Below are 20096 nucleotides of genomic sequence, written 5' to 3' on the forward strand. Positions count from 1 at the left end.
CCAAGTCCAATTGTTCAAGTCAAAGCTGTTGCACGGAGATGCAGAAATCTGGATACACAAAGTCCGTTAATATTCAACGTGGCTGCCTGCTAGGCACAACATCATATGCTGTTTGAGTTCAAAAAATCAGCTACAAAAGTCACTAATTGCTATTCAGCACTGTTAGGAACTTCCAATGTTAGGGAACATATGCAAGATAAACCACCTATTACCAACAGTAATAAAAAGGATGTACTAGTAGTTACACCAAGGGATGGAGATCTGAGTACATTAGATACACATGGTGGTAGTACTACAGTAAAGAGAAAAGAGGGTGAACTAGATCGCACGAAAAATAAAACTATAATAACAACAGCCCTGATACACCATGATAATAGAAATGATGTTAATGCATCACCAATTAGTAATGTACATGACATTTCTATTTTTGAGGAAGCAAATAGACGGATAGATATATGTGAACATATAGAGGATGACAACAACAGTATAAGTGGAGATAACATAAATAAGAGCTTGACCCCATGTACTATCACTAATGTAACTCCCAGTAAGAACAACTGCCCACCCCACCCTTTCCCTATTGCCAGTCAATGGAGAGGAGGGGGAGGGGCGAGAGGACGGTCAATAAGCAGGGGGAGACAGAAAAAGAGGCCAGCAGAACAAACTCAAACTGGACCTACATTAAAGAAGATCTGGCAAGGGAACAAAAATCCCTAGTATGGAATATATCTATGAGGAAATTGACTAAAGAAGAGCAATCTGTCCTAGAAAAAGGCTTAACTTTTATTCCATCTACTAGAAGTGACATTACTGATAGTGTTATAGATTTGAAACTATTTATTCGTAACTTACAAATTAAATTAAATTTTTGTAACTCCTTGGATATACAACATCCGTTCAGAAAACCTAGTACATATGTTCCTAGTTACCATCCCCTCATAGAAGCGTACTCTCAACTTGTTGAACAAGACTTATACAAAAATGACCATGCTAATAGGAATAAGAGATGGGCAGGCAATTTAAAGCCAAACCAAAGGAAAGCACTTACAAGTTTAAAGAATGATAGAACAATTATGATAAGACCTGCTGATAAGGGTGGCCCAGTTGTTGTGATGGATATGGAATTTTATAAGCAACGGATGAAATCAATGTTAGATGATACCAGCTTCTATCAAAAAATTAATACTAACATAGTTGATAGGATTATATCTAATGTGTATACCAGTTTAGACGTTATGTTGAAGGAAGGCAAAATCAATGAGGAATTGTTTAAATATTTCACATTTGAACATCCTACTATACCTACCATTCAAGGAATCCCCAAGATACATAAAGACGGTGAATGTCCACCCATGAGACCTATCGTTGCTGGCAGAGGGTGGATCACCGAGCCCATATCTTTATACTTGGAATCTTTACTAAGACCTATAGTTAACAAGTATGATTACATACTAAGGGATACAAAACAGTTTTTAATCAAATTGTATGAGAAAATGTTAGAAATCCAACATAAGCATGATATACATGATAGATTATTAGTCACCTTTGACGTCCAGTCACTCTTCACAGTGATCCCAAATCATGATGGACTCATCAGACTGAACAGACGGTTAATGAAGGATGGCACTTATTCTGCAGGTAGAATAGAGGTGATATGCAAGTTAATGGAAATAGTACTAACGAATAACATCTTCATTTTCAATGGTCAAATTTACATACAAAAGGATGGCGTAGCCATGGGCACCTCATGTGCCAATAGCTACGCCAACCTAATCATGGCTGATTGGGAGGATGTATCCCTATTTCAGCTTGATATATTTAGGAAATATGCTCTGTGCTATACTAGATTTATTGATGACCTTTTTTTGATTTGGGGTGGTACAGAGGAGGAACTAAGTGGCTTGGAATTTGAAATGAACATGGCAACTGACTTTTTAAAATTTTCTATGACTAAATCTAGAGAAGTCATACCATACTTAGATGTGTACATAGAGAAGCTACCTGATGGTAGCCTGAACACAGGGGTATTTAGGAAAAAATGTTACAGAAACACATTACTCCACCGTAGCAGCATGCATCCAGGCCACATATTCAATAATATTATGAGGAGCCAAGTGATGAGAGCCTCTAGACTGAATTCTGATTATCCAGGATTTCTGAGTGAGTTAGATGACTTACGGACTAAATTTTTAGACCGCTCATACACAGAAGAAGAAATTGAAGAAAATTTTAGTGGGATAGATACCCTAAGGGAAGGTAGAGCACATCCGTACTTTGCTATGCCACACGTTGACACATTGAGTTCAGGATATTTACCTAATAACAATAATGAATACTTTCGAATCCCTATACATTTCACCCAAGACGTAAATAGTATTAAGTACATTTATAAGAAACATTGGGATGTCTTATTGACAGATGCAGCCATTTCTAAGGTGATAGGTGATACCCCCAAATTTACATATAAAAATAAAATGAACCTTCCTAAGATGTTATGTGGTCCAAATAGGATAGATAGAGGAGCACCTGTTAGTGACAATATCAACATAACTAAGAAATGTCATAAATGCAATCAATGCAAATATATAAAAGAGTCTAATGTTTTTACGCATCCAAGTACCAAACAAGAAAATACATTTACGTCACCAGCCACATGTGATTCTGTACATGTTATATATTTGGCTACATGCGTACACTGTCCTGCGTTCTACGTAGGAAAGACAGATAGAAAACTAAAAGAGAGAATCAGGGAGCATGTATACAAAATTAAGGTGCAATGTTCATCCAATGCACTGGCCAAACATATCTCGAACACCTCGAATGAACACAGTTTTGTTTTTCAAGTAATAGATCTGAATAGACCTAGTAATAGAAGAGGGGATGTATGTAATAAAACAGAACAGACAGAGGTGAAATGGATTGTTAGACTGAGGGCTGATAGGAGCCCCGGCCTGAATTTTAGGGTATCAATCAAGCCCATACTCAAAGGCAAACCTATTCGTTGAATCCAGATCTTCAGTTTATATTCAGACCCTTTGACTACACGGTTCCAGCAGCACCCATTACATTCCCAGTAGCCTTGCCTACATTGTCTTTCCACTTACCCTATACCTCTTTCATATGATCATCTGTTCACTCATTTATTCCCACCTCTTGACCTTCTACATTATGTTCCCAGCCCAATTTACACTCACACCCACTCCCTGCCCCTTACCTCTCCACACCCCCCCCCCTCCATATTTATAACAGTCATGTATTTGCAATAGTTTCTGGATGCTGTAAGGTGAATAAGGACATCTGTTTTATGTATTTAGTTGTGTATACAACGTTGGATTTAGTGCTTTGCATTTTTGACAACTAGTGAACCAGGACTTTTTAATGCAGCTACTGAGAGCAAGATTTAAACTACAAAGGTAGATCTTATGTATATTTTGTTTGACAATAGATAAAGAGCTGTATTAGTTGATGCAATACTCCCCCCCTCCCCCCCCTCCATATTATAACAGTCATGTATTTGCATTAGTTACTGGATGCTTTAAGGTGAATAAGGACATCTGTTTTATGTATTTAGTTGTGTATACAACGTTGGATGTAGTGCTTTGCATTTTTTGACAACTAGTGAACCAGGACTTTTTAATGCAGCTACTGAGAGCAAGATTTAAACTACAAATGTAGATCTTATGTATATTTTGTTTGATAATAGGTAAAGAGCTGTATTAGTTGATGCATGTAGAAATAGCGTTTGCACTTTGTCATACCTAACTAAATATTAGGGACTTCAATTTTATAGCGCCGGAATGGTGCAGACAATGTCTTGTATTTTAACTTATTTTAATGTACTTTGATGTTAACAGTTTTAGAGCTGCACTAGTTGATGTATGTGCAAATAGCATCTGTAATTTGCCATACCCAGTAAGAATGTTAGGTGATTCATTTTTTGTAGTGCCCAAAAGTTTTAAGAAAATGTTTTGTATCTTTAATATATTGTAGTTTGAACAGGATGTGACATCATTATGTTTATGTCACATCCTTTATAAATGTTTGTGAATGTTTTTTAAAAATTTGTATAACGGCTTGAAGAAGACCTTGTCGAAAGCGCTTGCCGGATGTTTTAATAAACCAATTCTTTTACTTTCACCTCGCTGAACGCTTGGATTATTGATTTTGTGTGATTCTCAAGTTATTGTTCGGTGGAGTTGACTGGTGTTGTTGGAAGTTCCTAACAGTGCTGAATAGCAATTAGTGACTTTTGTAGCTGATTTTTTGAACTCAAACAGCATATGATGTTGTGCCTAGCAGGCAGCCACGTTGAATATTAACGGACTTTGTGTATCCAGATTTCTGCAACTCTGTGCAACAGCTTTGACTTGAACAAGAAATTGATAAAGATGTGGAAGATTTTGTTTAATAGTATTGTAAAAGGAGAGGAAGCACCAGTGTCTTGGAGGAAAGCTAAGGTGGCTGTTTTATTTAAAAACGGTAAAGACCTTTCAGTCTCAGCTTCACATAGACCCATGTCAATTTTAAACCATGATTAGAAAGTGTTTGTCTTTTCTAGCTAAAAGAATGGCAAATGTGTTGTCAAAATGGATAGACGTTGATCAGTGTGGTTTTGTGTAGGGGAGCTCAGCATTTAACAACAAAGGGTACCAATGACCAGAGGGAAGCAGCATATAAGAAAATACTGCTGTTGTTAGTGGGTATTGATGCAGAATAAGCTGGTATTTTATGAGTAGGGCAATGGAAGCATTTGCATTACCTGATAAAATAATAAGATTAATTAGGAGCATATGTGAATTATCTGAGGTAAGAATTAAAGTGGGAGTGTTTCTCTCTTATGAGTTGTGTTTGAACAAAGGAATCAGTCAGGGGTGTCCTTTTCCCCTTTTGTTATATGCTTTATATTTATAGCCACTGGCAAAGAAAATAAGGGACTCAGACATTTGTGGATATAATTGGTATGGTAATCAAGAAAAGTTGGCTTTATTTGCAGATGATGATATTTTGCTCTTAATAAATCCATAAAATGACATATTGGTAGTGTGGAACATTCTAAGACAATTTTAAGTATTTTCATGATATAAAATTAATGACAGTAAAGCAAAGGTTATACCAGTAAATAATGTACCCAAACAGCAATGCCCATATTTAAGGGGGCATGATAAGATAAAATATTGATAAGTTTGGATTAAAGTGGCTTCTGTTATGGCAGCAATGTGGGAAGTGACTAAATAAAAAATACGAAAATTGAAAAAAAATGGAAGTTCTTGTTTATGTATATTGATAGTAAGGTACAAACAGTGAAAATGTTTTTAGTGCCTTTAGTTTTATATACAGGTCAGGCATATTTATTTATTTATTTATTTGCATTTGTTTAAAATTTTTATCATCCAGAGGAACAGATGTGGACAATAATTAACAAAGAGTTGAATAAATTTATCTGGGAGGGAAAGAGTACAAGAATTAAATGGGATAAGATGATCCTCCCAATAGAACAAAGTGGTTTAGGATTACCTGATTTGATGGGATATTTTAGCGCTACTCATTTAAAGCTCATATACATAACACAAGCAGAAGGTTGTAATTCAAAGTGGAAAGGGATGATGATGACCTGGGGGCATTAACGAAATAAGGAGAGAGTGGGATTTTGGATGCAGATCCTTAAAAAGGATAATATCTGCCGTACTGAATATTATATTCATAAAGTTGCAGAAAGTATTCTTATAACTAAGCCTATACATGAATGGAGAAAGGAGATGTTGCCAAGAGGGATGACTGTAAGTAGGGGTGCAGAAAACAGGCAAGAGGGGGGCTGGAATTTACTGAAGAAAATTGGCAAAGGAACCAAGGTATTGGGAGCAAATAACTAGAGAGAGAAAGGTAATAAAGTGGGATGAGGCAAAAACAACATTTGACCACAGGTTAAGAGACTGCTTTCCTTATCAGGGATTGATATCAGAGAATAGGTAAAGAGAAAGGGATAGTGAAGTCAGATGTAAAACAGAGCTGTTGTTAAAAGGGATAATTATTTGTGTGCACGTGTGTGTGTGTGTGTGTGTGTGTGTGTGTGTGTGTGTGTGTGTGTGTGCGCGCAGTGCACACACACACACACATATATATATATATCTGTGTACACATATGCGATAAAGACCTTTCAGTCTCAGCTTCACATGTGTACATGTATATGTATACTATATGTACATGTATAGGTATACATATATAAATATGTATATATGTACATGTGTATAGATGTAAACGTACATATATATAAATATATATGTGTATACGTGCATGGGTATTGCATGATAACTATAAGAATTAATTAGAGTAGGTTAAAAAAGTTTGGGAAGAGAGAATGGAAAAGCAATTTGCAGTGAATAATGGTAGGGCATATGCATGTCTCCAAAGTATGCAACATAGTGCATATGGTTTAGAATTTTTGTTTGGAGGTATTATACACCAGACAGATTTCAGAAAATTATCTTTCTTTAGCTGGTAAATGCTGGAAGTGTGATGGGGAAGAAAGAGGTACCTGGGAATAATTCTTCTGTGGAGTATTATGAGTTGAGAGATTTAGAAAATTACCTACAGAGTACTCTTGTCAGAAATTTTGGGAGAGCAAATGGGTGTAAATAAGGAAATTATTCTTTTGAGCTTGCTTAGAGGATCTGAATTGCCTTGACATAGTAAGGCCTTATTAAATTTAATTCTGTTGGCTGCTAAAAAAAGCAATAACTAGAAAATGGAAGTCAAAATGTAAACCAGATGTGTTTGAAGTACTGTACTGGAAGAGGTCTTTAGAAAAGGAAATGAGCAAAATTACAAAGAAGTAAATGGAATTTGTGGGAACAATACACCCAGAAAAATGTTCAGGAGGAGTTAAGTTTAAGAGAAGGCAAGAATTGACTAGTTTATGTAATGCTGGACCGAAAGACATTTGTTTCAAAGGAAGAAAATGTGTAACGAATAATGTTTGTAAGTGAAAAAAATGTTAATGTTTTTTATTAATGTATGTGTACTTGTGTCTTGGGTGATATTTTCTCCATATTCATTATTTGATTTTCACATAGAACAAAGAAAAAGAAAAACAGCAATTATCTGAAACATAATCTAGTAACATGAAACAGAGCATTATTAATTGTATGGAGTCATCATTATAAAAAACAAAATATGTTAAAAAATGATTGTGACATTTATCTACATGATACACAGGCGCAGAGACATTGATTTTATAGGTGATGTTTTAGTTGTGTTTTAAACGAGTTTGCATTCTGAATGGATTTCAGTGGTAGTGGAATGTGGTTTGATAGTTTTGTTATACTGTTTAAACATAGAGAGTCACCTGCAGTATTGGACTATTTGGTTATAGTGATTATTATAGCAATAACCCACGCCTGGGTGTGGGTAATGCTGGATTTACCCATGGTTGGCGTGGTTTGGTCCCGAGGGAAAAGCATTACCCACACCCAGAAGTGGGTTATTGCTATTATACAATGACATTATTTAAGAAAAGAAATAATTACTTTTCTTAAATAATGGCATTGTATAATGCCTCTTTACTGCCCTTCCACAGCTGTCTGGTATTCTGCGGCAGTTCTGATGTACTGCGCATGCCTACGCAGTACATCAGAGCTGTGGGCAAAAGCACTGTTTCGCTATGTTAAATGGGTTTAACATAGCGAGACAGCTTTAAAATAAGCAACGGAGATCTCCGTTGCTTATTGTAAAGCTGTCTCGCTATGTTAAACCCATTTAACATAGCGAAAACGGAGATCTTGCGATCTCCGTTGCTTTAAAACTGTCTGCTATGTTAAATGGGTTTAACATAGCGAGACAGCTTTAAAATAAGCAACGGAGATCTCCGTTGCTTTTTTTTTTAAAACTGTCTCGCTATGTTAAACCCATTTAATATAGTGAGACAACTTTAAAAAGCAACGGAGATCGCAAGATCTCTGTTGCTTTACACACTATGTCGCTATGTTAAAGGAGTTTAACATAGCGAGACAGCTTTAAAAAAAGCGGAGATCTCCGTTGCTTTTTCTAAACCTGTGTCGCTATGTTAAACTCTTTTAACATAGCGAGACAGTGTTTTATACTAACGGAAAAAGTCCGGGCGACCAGACCTTTTTCCGTTAGTATATTGAGGGATTTACAACGGGCACGCTTCTTGGGCTGGCCAATCAGCGTGCACGTTTTAGGGGAGGAATTGTATAATGATTTTTCTCTCATGCGTAAAATTCTATTAGGGGAGTAGTGTTGTATTAAGTAGTTAAGGGCTGGGCAGTTTTCTGGCTTATAGAGAAGTCTGTTTATTGTAGTTGGCTGAGAGTAAGTGAGCTGGATGATGTGATAGTTCTAAACAGTTTAATTCTCTGAGGACTAGGCAGTGGTGTGTTTTATTGTTAGAATGTACTACAAATCTGTGTTGTATTTTATTATAACATTGCTCAACCTTTTTTCAGAGGGGAGGATTGGACCAAAAAGTTGCTAAGGGCAGAAACCAGATGGCAACTCAAGGTCAATGCTAGTGAATTTCCAGGCATAAACGACGCCATTAGTGTAAAACCTGAGCTCAGGTATAGAGCTAATAAAATATGATTTATTTGATAATTTAATCTAAACTTATAAGATTTTTACATATTTATATATTTACATATTTTATAGGGGTTTCCTTTTGAACTTATATATAATTTGGTTAGTGGTTTTACAATCAACTGTTTACTATACACATTTTTTACTGTTTTAAATGTTTTTTTTTTAATTTTTTAATTGGTTAACCAACTAATTAATTAAATGTATAAAAGGGATGTTAATTTACTTAGATTTGTTCTGATTAAGTCACTGTGACGAAAGCGCTTGACTGATTTCTGTGGATTTTTACATTAAAGTGTGTTTTTTGAAGACTGTCCTATGTGGAGTTTATAATTATACACTTCAGTGTGGTTATCGAGAGCTTTGGGGACTAGTTATTGGCTTTGGAAGTGGTTGTTTTTTCCTTGTTATTGCTCAACCTTGGATAGTTGCGAGATTTGAAGGTTGGTGAAGATTGGGGCAGCATAGAGGAGAGATGGTAGTTAGAAAGTAGATTGTATATGTTTTCAGACTATGTCAGTGAGGTAGTTATTTTATTTTTTTTTACTCTGTATAATATAACCAGATTTTGATGATGTTTTTAACCATGTGTGATATAGGGTAGTCGAATTTCAACTTGTCATCTAAGATTCAAGAAAAATCTTGATGAGTGGATGGGAAATAGGAAATACACCCTGGGGATCACTTCTGTGTCTCTGCTCGACAGTGGCACAGGAAAATAACTTTCTTGGGTGGCGTAAGCCAGGGAACCTTGTTGGCTAGGCTTACGTAGGCCCTTGGGCCGATAGCCTAGTACCTACCTATGAACCTATGACACCCAGTAGTTTTGTGTAGTTTATTGTGTCATGGTGTTGGCAGAGACAATAATAAATAGTGTTGTTTTGGTAGAATGTGTTTTGGAGTATACTTTTTTTTTAGGGTTTAGAAATAATTGTGAATTTAGCCGAGTTTCAATTGATCAGAAGAATTGTGTAAGGTCTTGGAGCTTAGAAAAAGATTTGGCAAAGCAGATTAGGGTTGAGTCATCGGTGTATTGAACTATGGTAACATTGTTAAAGCAGTGTAGAGGTCATTGATAAATATGTAGAAGAGTATGGGGCCTATTATAGATCCTTGTGAGACAGCAGTACTTAATGGAAAGAAGGTGGGGAAATCATTTTTTTTCCATTTCACTGCTTGTGATGTATTTTAGAGGTAGCTATGGAACCATTGCAGTGAAGAGTTGGTGAGCTATAAGGATGACAGTTTGAGTTTCTGGTGGGAGACAGATTCAAAAGCTTTTGAGAAGTCTAGGAAGATGGTGGAGACTAAGCTTCTGGCATTTCTAAGGTTGTTGACAGAATTAACAAAATTCAGCAAAACAGTTGTCCTGTGATGAGGGCAGAAGCCAGTTTGACAGCAGACAGAAGCTGGTTATCTGTTAGATAGTTGAGAAGTTACATATGAATGCATTCTTGTTCTAATATTTTTGATATAGGAGATAAAATGGCAGTTGGCATATAGTTTGAAAGATCTGTAATGAATTCACCCTTATATAGTGTAATAATGAATGTTTTTTTCCCATAACGAGGGGACTTTATTTTCAGGTATGGATCAATTTATCAGAACTGAAACTGAATAGGTAATAGCCTCAGCTGCTATTTTAAGATATTCACCAGGTAGATTGCAGTGCCAGTTGTAGTAGGCTTTAATTTGAGGTATTTGTGAAAACTGATTGGAAAGGGATATGTTGAAGAAGGTTATATGATTAACGAGGAACATCAAATGTTTGATTAGCTACCTGGTTTGTTAATGACTGTGCTGTCTGTAATGTAGATATTGAATTGGTTGGCTTTGTTATATTTTTATTTCTGTGCATGGTGTTGGTTATGTAGTTTGTCCTGGATTTAATAATTTACTTATTGAGGCCCAGAACAATTTTGGACTATTTATTAGTGTAGATGTTTTGATTGGTTTAGTAACAGGTTTTCTTATCTTTCTTGTAAGTTTTGTTTGGTTTCTTAGTTGTTTTTATGTCAGTAAAGTAGAAACTGTTTTATTTATTTTTTGTTCAGACCTCCCATGCTTTGCTTCTTTGTTTCATGAGTTGTGTAATTGTAAATGATATCCATGGAGCAGAGTTGAATTGGACTCTTTTTTTTTTATTCTGAGGGAGATTACTGTGATTAAAATACTGTGATTAAAAAAACAATTTTATTGAACTCAGAGACAGCACAATCTGTGGGGGTGGTCTTTCATGACATCCAGTTAAGGAGATGTAGTATATTAACATGTGCCTCCAAGAAAAGTACCACTTTTACTTACCAGGCTGTATTGATGTGTCTTGGGGCTGTTCCTTAGGCACCTTATGGTGTAGAATGGTAAGTGGTCACTTAGTCTACCTGAGAGAGGACCGTGAGATGATATTTTATTTGGAGAGGGTGTTAAGATTTATTTGTGGGTTGATTGTTTGGCTGTGGCTTTCTTATATTTAGTTGTTGTGGTTGTAAGATGGGTTATCTTCTTCATATGTATATATATATATATATATATATATATATATATATATATATATATGGGTCTACTTCTTTTGACCTAACTTTCATTTGCCTGACACTCATTTGCCTGAGACCAAATGACTGAAATTTCATTTGCCTGACACTTCATTTGCCCGACAAGTATTATTAGCAAGAAAATGGAATATGCCTCCTTCCCCACTGCAGTGCAACCCTGGAGTTAGAATATATAGTTAGGGGGGTGTGGGGGGCAAAGCCCCCCACTTCATTTCATATGATATTGTTAACTTTTGATGTAATATTGCTTAGTAACAGAAAAGTCAGTGGGAGGCTTCACCCCCCACACCCCCTCGTTGTGGGGGGCTGTGCCCCCACACCCCCTAACTATATATTCTAACTCCAGGGTCGCACTGCAGTGGGGAAGGGGGCATATTCCATTTTCTTGCTAATAATACTTGTCGGGCAAATGAAGCGTCAGGCAAATGAAGTGTCAGGCAAATTAAATTTCAGTCAAATAGGGTCAGGCAAATGAGTGTCAGGCAAATGAAAGTTAGGTCAAAAGTAGACCCATATATATATATATATATATATATATATATATATATATATATAATTGGTTGGATTTGGATTGTGTGATTTACAAGTTTGTATATGAGCATCACACAGTATTGTGGCTTCATGAGGTGTTATTGAGTAGGCCCAGCACAAAATATCTTCCAGTGTTTTAGAATTGTTACCTATACCCATGATTTTGATTGTCGCATGACTGTTTAGTTTTAGCATTAGGCTTTAGATGTCTGAGTTAAAATTGTCAGGATTTGGGGGGGGTGTCTAGTGTGTTTTTGCAGAAAATGCACCAGCTTATTTTCTTGTCTCTTTGTAATCTGATAAAGTTATAGCCTGACAGGGCAATTTCTTTATTTTTCTTTGTTTCATGGCAGAGCCACAAATTTTTATGGCTATGGAGGTATGATGGTACGGGTAGAGGTATTTTTGCTTGTTTTTATGTTTAATACCCACTTTGTAAGTAAATAGCTATAGGTTTGGATAATTATACTTGAATAGTAGGATTAATGATTGCTGATATAAATAGGGTGTGATTGGGAGACGAGGTTCAGAAATATTTTGCTTGGAGGACCCACTAAGAGTTTTGCTGGAATTGTGACGGCAAAGGATGCTCGTAGGATGTTAAGTGTGGAAGTGGGAGATGCGGTACTAGTTTGAGGAATTGCAAGAGAAAAGTGTTTCAAAAATGTAAGAAATAGAGAGGTATAAAGGTTAGAGGATGAAGATGTAGTTAAAAAAGGAAGTAGGGAGGGTTTATTTGAGAAAACTGGTAGTTGAATGGAGAATAATAGATTGTGTTTAGTCTGTAGGCTTGTAGATTATTTTGAGATGTGTGAGAATTTATGTGATGAGGAGACTGTCAATAGTGTAGAATAGGTATGGATACAGAACAGTCAAAAAGAAAAAAATACTGATTTGAGATATAGAAAAAATGCTTTTTTTCTGAGTTATTATTAGATAAAAATATATATGTATTTTGCCAGAAAAATTCACTTGGAACAGTCTGTGACTAGATTGCCATGCTTCTAATTGGCTAAAGCTGAGGAGTTGAATTTGGAAGCATTCTGCAGTAGAAGCTGTGATGTTAGAATTACAGATTTCATTGTGTTTTGTAGTGGAACACCATGTTATTACCTGAATGTTTTGTAATGATGGCTCAAGGGAGAGGGGGTAGAGAGATATATAGCTTTTCAAAGAAGGGCCCAAGTAGCTTTAGTTCATATGAGTTTAGTACCAGCCTTGTCATGTTGCATTATACTTGGTTTTCATTGTAGGCTATGTGCTGAGCTTCTCATCAATATTCTGAGTACAATAATGGAGTACAATAATGGCCTAGAATTCTCAATCCTGAGTTGTCATTGCATCAGAAGTAAAAAAACAAACATACCAAAACCATATTAATATCTCTTGAATAAGGACGTTTTTGTCACTTGACACTCCCTTCCCCCAACCAAGTTTGGCTTCATGTGCAGTACACTGCATAACACAAAGATATATTTGCGGATATGTTTCTACAGATGAAACCACCAGCTAAGCACATTTTGTAGCTTAGGGTTATGATAAATTATTTTGAGAAATTTGTTGTAATTTTTCATATGGTTACAGAGAAATGGTCCTTTATTGCTAGGTCCCATCAATAGACTCATATATTATAGTCAACTCATGTCCTATTACTATGCTCTCCAAATACACAGTATCGCTTACTCTTAGCAGATGTTCATAGTGCTCTTCCGACAATCTGGAAGACACTGTGATCTTCTTCAGGGACTGTTTTCTTTTGCAGAAATGTTATTTTTTTAAAATTATTCTCTGGAAACCAGATAGATCTGTGTTGCTGTGATTTTGCCATTTGGTTAAAAAAATGCATATTTTGTGTTTTAGGCTGGCAGTCTTATTATGTGTCTGAACTATGTCAATGATGTGTTCTTATGAACAAAAAGCAAAACAAAACAAAAAAGAAATGCTCTTCTTGAGCAAGAAGTGATGTTTTGTCATGTTTTTTTTTTTTTGTCTCATAGCAAAGTATGCCCAGTTTTCATGTTCAGTCAGGGCCTACTTTCCCTAAAACTATTTTGCTTTGCTAAACAAAATGAAAGTAGGATTATCAAAGGGTGTTCTTCTAAAAATGCGTAGGAATGTGTTGAAAAAGTAAAGAGACGTTAAGGTAGAACTTAAGCCAGAATAGCCTTTGAAAATTGACAACTTGTGCATTAGAATCAGTTGAAAACAAATGTGTAGCTTTCCATTCTTTTCAGAGTAAACAAACAATAGCTATCAAAATCTAAATAGTTCCCATTGCCGGAGTTTCAGACCTAAAAACAGCATGTATTATATATATAAAAGTGACATTGTTAGTTTTGTATATATTAAGACATAAAATAACATTAAAAATGAGATTTTTTTTTCATTAAAATTCAAAATGCAGCTACCGCTTTGTCTTTAATGGTTGGAGTCCCGATTAATGATGTTTTATAGATTATTATACCAATATCATTCTATACAAATTCATAAATGGTTGCTGTTTGGAGATAGAAGCTTTTATGTACAAAGAAGTAGTGCAGGAGATTAAGGCTGTGAGCTGTTATTGAGATACTTCCTGTAGTTTAGGGTTTGATTCCCTTAGCCATCATTTAACTACTGTGTGACTCTGAGCAAGACTTAACCAAACAGTGCTCTGGAGCAAATGGAGAAAGTGAGCTAGGCTATTGGTCTCCTGGGCCCTATGCTTGATAGCTACTTTTGAAGAGCAGACATAGTCGCAAGGAGCAAGACCCTCTGAAAATGCTCAGAACTTAAAAGATTGATAAGAATTTTACCAGTAGTCTAACCTTAATGTTTTGGTCTCAGGTTATGAAACCACCCTGATTATAGAGCTGATTGGCCAAAATAACACAGTAGTCTTTGTGATTTTATGGTTAACCGCCAGGTTAATGGGAAGTGGCTTGTACACTAATCTCATAGCCATTGTTAGTTGCTGTGAACAGACAAGCAGCCAACCATTCATAAATCAGATAATTAGATTCTTGGTCAGAATTGCTTGTAGATGTAAGTAGTGGTGTGCAATTTTTTGTTACTAATAGAAGCATTCTGCCTGTATAACTTGAGCCAGGTGTTTGGCTGTGAAATGGTTGATATAAACTGCTAAGAGTGAAGGACAAGGTCTTTAGGTTTCAGCCACAAGTCATTAGTATAAAATCAGGATTGTATAGGTAGTAATCATTGTAAAACATGATTATATATGTATACACTGTTTACAAGCAGATTTAACATATTTTTAATGATGCATAAATTTAGATGTGGCACCCACAGGCCTTAGCATTTCTTGGGAGAGGTGCATGTTGTCCCTGGACTGAATTCTAGGTATCTGGTAAGCAATGGGTTTTTCAGGGAAGTAAGAATTAGGGTAGTATCTTTGGTAAAGATTCAGTTAGGATCAAGGTTCATTTCCAGAAAGTAAATAATCTGCTTTATATCCTTATGTGTTAAACTGGCATGTGCCCAGGGAGTGCTGCTTCTGCAGAAATGCATCTCCATTGTTACAGTGGTCTTCAATGGTAATTCATTTATGTTATATAAGTCACCTCACTGTGTAGACGAGGCATTTGGAAGAATTAGGGTGAGTGATGCCACAGGATTCCTGTATAAATTAGTGGCTGTTTAAGGATGGTGGGAGGGGTGTAGAGGGCAAGGTTTACAGTGCTGTTGAAGACTTTGTGCTACCTGGGAGTAGATGTAATGCTACAGTCTGGGTGCTGCTTTACTAGATAAGACTGCCAACATCAGTATATTAACCCCACGGTGTAGCTAGGCAAGTTTCAATGTGGTCTACCCAGGTACCATTATGTTGGCAAGTGAGCGACAAGCTATTGAGTAAGTGCTAGCAGCAACCGAGCGGGTGAGTTCCATTGCCACCGCAGTACCTTCTGTGCTCCCTATGAGTGGGCGAGTTCCATTACCATTGCAGTACCTTCTGTGCTTAGTACAAGTGGGAGAGTTCCTTTACCACCACAGCACCGTCTGCCGTTCCTACAAGTGGTCGAGTTCTATTGCCACCACAGCTCCATCCCGACCACTTATAGGAACCGCAGTTCCATTACCACTGCAGCACCTTCTGCAATTCCTATGAGTGGGTGAGTTCCATTACCACCACAGCACCTTCTGTGCTCCCTGCAAGTGGGAGAGTTCCATTACCACCCCCGCATCTTCTGTGGTTCCTATGAGTGGGTGAATTCCATTACCACTGCAGCACCTTCTGCGGTTCCTATGAGTGAGCGAGTTCCATTACCACAGCAGCACCTTCTGTGGTTCCTATGAGTTGGAGAGTTCCATTACCACCACAGCACTTTCTGTGATTCCTACAAGTGGAGGAGTTCCATTACCTCTGCAACACCTTCTGCACTTCCTATAAGTGGACGAGTTCCATTACCACCGCAACACCTTCTTATGGCTCCTACAAGTGGACAAGTTCCATTACCACTGCAGCACCTTCTACGGTTCCTATGAGTGGTTGAGTTCCATTACCACGGCAGCACCTTCTGCGCTTACTACTAGTGAGAGAGTGCCTTTACCACTGCAGTACCTTCTGTGGTTCCTACAAGTGGGTGAGTTCCATTACCACCACAGCACCTTCTGCGCTCCCTGCAAGTGGGAGAGATCCATTACCATCCCCCGCATCTTCTGCGGTCCCTATGAGTGGCAAGGTACATTACCACAGCAGCACCTTTTGCAGTTCCTATGAGTTGGGTGAGTTCCATTACCATAGCAGTACCCTCAGTGGTTCCATTACCACTGTAGCACCTTCTGTGGTTCCTACAAGTAGGAGTGGTCTGTTACTACTGCAGCACCTTCTGTGGTTCCAACAAGCTGGTGAGTTCCATTACCACAGCAGCACCTTATAGGTTCATTGGTGGTTACTGGGCTTTTGACCCGAAGGTCTTTATAAGCCTAGCCGTGTGTACCAAATATAATACTAGAGAAACCCAATATAAAGGCTCTTGTCTAAACTTGAGATCTTAGTTAGCAATGCCTGCCCATATCTAGGAGGTCATAGGTGAAATCCCCAGCAGGAATCTACGGTTTCCCATCCAGTCATCCAGGCTATGCTTAAACAGGGTCATAGAGGGGCTTTGTTTGATGTGAATTGGTAGCCTATTCCAGAGGAGTGGTAATCTCTGAGAGACATATCTGTCTCTCCAGCAGGTCCTATTTATGTCACAGACCAAGTTATGGTCCCTGGAGTGGGTGACACTTGTCCAATTTGATTTGCGGATGTGCAGCATTTCCATTAGGTTTGGATCCGAGATTGCTTCGTAGGCCAGGCAAAAGTCACCTCTGAGTAGTCTGTATGCTACTGAGTACAGTGACAGTGACTTCAGTCTATCATTGTATGACGTGCTGGAAACCCTGAGTTTTCTTGGTTAGAAATCTCTGAGGTCTCTAAAGTTGCTGCAGGTGCCTGGTAAGGTACAGACGAAAGGAAGCATTGCATTCAATTACTGGCCTGATGATGGTCGAGTACAGGGGTGTTATAACCTCTTTTGCTCTGGAGGCAATGCTTTTGCTAATGAGGTGTGCAGTGTAAAATGCCTTCCTTACTACAGTAGAAACATGGTGGTCAAAGTTTAGGCTACAGTCAACTTGCTTTCCAAAGTCTCTCACTACTGAGCTGTTACTTAGGGTATTATTATTTATATGATAGTCTGCAGGGATATCGGTTTTACTGAAGGGGATGATAAGCATTTTTAGCATTGAGTTTGAGTCCATGGCTTTGGCACCAGTCACTGGTTTGTGTAAGTCTCTTGAAGTATAGTGACATTGTTTGGGGATTCAATGATTGCATCCAATTTGCAGTCATCAACAAACTTAGTCAGCCACAGCCCCTCTGTTTTGGCCTGAACTTCCGAGAAGTATACTCCAAACAATAGGTGGCCCAGCACTGACTCTGTGGAATCCCACTGGTGGCAAGTCTGCTGGCTGAGGTAAAGTCCCCAACTTTGACGGAGTGTGATCTGTCGGTGAGGCAGTTAGAAACCCACCTGATGACATAAGTATTGATATTCAACTGGGAGAGTTTATCAATGATGCCCAAATGTGGGATTGTGTCAAAGGCCTTGGCTAAGTCAAGGTAGGCTGTATGCACAGATTTGCCTTCATCTATGGCTCTGGCGATTTTTTCATAGAAGTCCACCAGGTTTGACAAACATGATCTGCCTTTGACAAAACCAAACTGTGTCAGATCAAGGGTTTGGAGATCATCTATATTTTTATTTATAAGGTCCATGATGATTCATTCCATGGCTTCTCAGATAAGGCTGGTTAAGCTTATGCGTCTGTAATTCCCAGGGACTGTTGCTGCACTCCCTTTATTAAAGAAGATGACGTTTGCTGTTTTCCATTCATCTGGGATAAAACCAGTACTCAGGCTGTGGTTGAAGAGAGTACTGAATGGAGTTGCTAACTCATGTTTTAGATTATTTAAAACACAAGCTGGGATGCCATGTGGTTCCATAGAGGCTGTGTTTTTGGCCTTGGAGAGAGCATTATTAACTAGTTCTTTGGAGATGCAAGGTGGGAGAGATGTAGATGGAATGCTTTGTGAAATGTTTGAAGGGGACAGGGGGGGTGAAATTTTTGCCAAACCTGTCAGCTAACAGAATAGCTATTTTCACAGGATTAGTGTGCGTGATACCATCCACAGCTAGTTCAGCACATGTCTGGGTCCTACCTTTTAGGTTATGGAGATAGCTAAAGAATGCCTTATGTTCCGAGACAGTACACTGAATTTCAGTTGTAAAAGTAACGATAGTGTGTTAAAAGTGATAGTATCACAACTCTGTTTAGTTTCAGCAAAAAAGACATAAACTGCAAAGAGCGGTAAAGACCACCTGAGTACTCAAAGGTGCAGCAGTACCTACCTATTGGCAAAATTCTATGATGAAACATACAGGATAGAATAATATTTGCAAGAAGTATACATTCAGTAATAGCAGGAGCTGCAAAAGCACCACAGGTACAAATCAGATTTTTTAAGCAGAAATGACCCCCTGTGCTGATCAAATCAATATTTAGAGCCAGTGTACAGCTAATTTTCCATTTGCAGCTAAAATAAGGCAGTGTGATGTATTAACCAAAAGTTACCTATATCATAACCCTGTTTTAAACCATTTTTTCTGCATGCCTAAAGGCAACATCTGGATTAACATTAAATATCAGCAGATATTGTTTGATAGAGGCAGACTTTATATTGTCTTGGTATAGGCAAACACACAATAGAAAAGATATGCACGATAAATGGCACAGCACAAAATCTGTCAAGTTATATTTGTGAAATTCAAAGTATTAGTAAAATTACTTAAGCAAGAAAGGCATGGAGACATACAGTATTATTACCCAAGTTCCAGTATGTGCTCTTGGGAATAGACATGCTTATTAACCTTGCAGTTTTATCAAAACAGTAAGTTGCAGGGAAGCAGCAACCAAGTACACAGAAAGTAGATAAATCAGTAATTCAAGCAGCCCATGAACAGAATTGCAGTAGGCAAGAGTTAATATAAATTCTGTTTTCAGTGTAATCTTGATGCTTCTGAGATGTACAACACTTGCTTAGTAAAAACCTTAAAGAGCCATTTGTGAATAGAACAGTAAAATATTCACTGATGTCTTTCCAAATGGTATTGTACACAGGCATGTAATCTTCTGTAGAGCAAGGTTGAAGGTTATTAGTGAATGAATCACTCAAGTGCATAATGTTTTGACCAGTGTGCCAACAGAACTCCGTGGAATATTCTAGCATGTTAACATTTCTTTTTTAGCACTTTTCTACTATTTGAACTGCTGTATATATCTTAGTCAGAGTTGATCCATGCACCCTTCACCCTCACCCTTGGAAAAAGAAATACTTCCTCCCATTTAGTTATTATTCATTTCATTTGATGATTGGGTAGTACCACTGAATGGAAGGTCCTGTTGCAGTGGAGGCAGAAGGCGTGTGCACTAATTAACATCATAGTGAATGAGTACAGCAGCATTGTAGTACAGGGTATGCAAAACATATGGCAGCAACATACATAGTAACAGAGTTTTCAGTAGGCATAGCACTTCTATTGGAAAAAGGATGCTTACCCTGGAAAAAGAGTTGCATTTTATAAACATTATAAGGAGCCAGTGTCCTGTAAGAAGTAACAGCTTATAGCTGGGTGCAGGGATGTACCACTACTCCAAATAACCTGCTATATATTATTTTTGTTAGAATTGACAGTACTAGGCTATTTAGTTTTTTAATAATGTTCATTGTTGTCACGTCTTTCTATGAAAGATACTGCTTTCTTTTATGGTTGTAGTTTTTGGACCATCTGGATATTTTTATAGCCAAATTCAGTGATTGACACATAGTGGTCATGACTGTCATTATTGTCCACTGCCTAAATTGGCTAGCATGTTTTC

At 37.5% G+C, this 20096-nt stretch overlaps 1 protein-coding gene across 1 annotated transcript in view; it reads left to right on the forward strand.

Moving 5' to 3' along the window:
* The window catches only part of TMEM254 (transmembrane protein 254), a 712540-nt gene that overhangs the window by 17850 nt on the left and 674594 nt on the right, over positions 1-20096 (forward strand). The window lies entirely within an intron of this gene.

The sequence above is a fragment of the Protopterus annectens genome, chromosome 14.part0 (assembly GCF_019279795.1).
Source record: "Protopterus annectens isolate FY-2018-M chromosome 14.part0, PAN1.0, whole genome shotgun sequence".
NCBI classification, from domain to species: Eukaryota; Metazoa; Chordata; order Ceratodontiformes; family Protopteridae; genus Protopterus; species Protopterus annectens.